We start from the raw sequence: 1,296 nt of genomic DNA, 5'->3' as shown, positions 1-1,296 counted from the left end.
CCAATGCACATATTCAAGAATGTGGGTAATCTACTATGGGACCATTTGACCGGCAAGAAAGATACTTTGGGAGCCAGAGTTGACCTTAGAAATGTGGATCGTATGGAGCAATATTGGCCGCAAACAGCGTCTGATGGATCGATAAAACTCCCTAAAGCACCATGGATTTTCACAGGAGCCCAAGAACGCAAAGTAAAAGAGGCCATTCGATCTTTGCGGACCCCCACTGGCGTAATGCACTCGCTCCGAACGTGTTTTACTAAAGAAGGAAAGCTTACCGGTTTGAAGTCACACGATTGGCATAAAATGTGTCAGGTACGTTCATAGTGGACTTTAATATCATTGCATAAAATGTGGACTTTAATATCATTGCTGCACATACTTTACAGTTTATTTTACCGGTTGCCATTGAGGGATGTTTGTCTCTCGACATCCGTAACACAATCTACAAACTTGCAAAGCTGGTGCAATGGATCTCACAAAAGGAGATCAACGTAGACTCCATACCATTCGCCAAACTAAATGCTGCGGAGCTTGTGTGCATGTTTGAGAAACATTTTCCTACTACAATGCTAACCATTCAGGTGCATCTTCTTGTTCACATAGTTGATGAGGTGGAAATAGCTGGCACAGTTCATTCCAGATGGATGTTCTTCTTAGAACGTTTCATGAAAACGCTTAAGGGATATGTGCGTCAAAAGGCACGTCCGGAGGGTAGCATGGCAGAAGGTTGGTTGGTATCAGAGTCCCTAGTGTACATTGGAGAGTGGCTAGACGGATTTGATAAATCCCGGGACACGCTATGGCGAACCATAGATGATGAGCGCATATCTGGGATTGTCATGTGCAATCTCGGTGTTGAGAAGAAGATGACGGAAGATCTAGAGGCTAAAATCAACCGATTTTGCATGCTTCACAATCCAGTGATGCAAAAGTGGATTTCACAATATGAGGATGCAAAGCAAGAGCGACAAAGGGCACGAATCGAGTGGAGACGGGGAAGACGACCACCGATGCACTATCCAGCGGTTCTGGAGAGCCTACCAACCTTCATGAGCTTAAGATGGTTGCACAACCAATTGAAAAGCGCACAACAATGCGGTGACGAAGTGACTGAAGAAGAGTGGGAGTACTCTCGGGGTTGCGCGACCAAGGTAAGTTTGCAATGTACGACTAGCAAGTGACTTTATTTATAAACGTTTGAACGGCCACTCATAATCTTTGTTCGTTGTAGTATAAGTCATACACAGCAGCATGGTGTAAAGGTCGACATTTTAGGGTGGAACGAATCGACAA

This window comes from Adiantum capillus-veneris, chromosome 12 (genome assembly GCF_014529385.1).
Source record: "Adiantum capillus-veneris isolate H3 chromosome 12, ASM1452938v2, whole genome shotgun sequence".
NCBI lineage: Eukaryota > Viridiplantae > Streptophyta > Polypodiopsida > Polypodiales > Pteridaceae > Adiantum > Adiantum capillus-veneris.
This window is presented reverse-complemented; position numbering follows the sequence as displayed.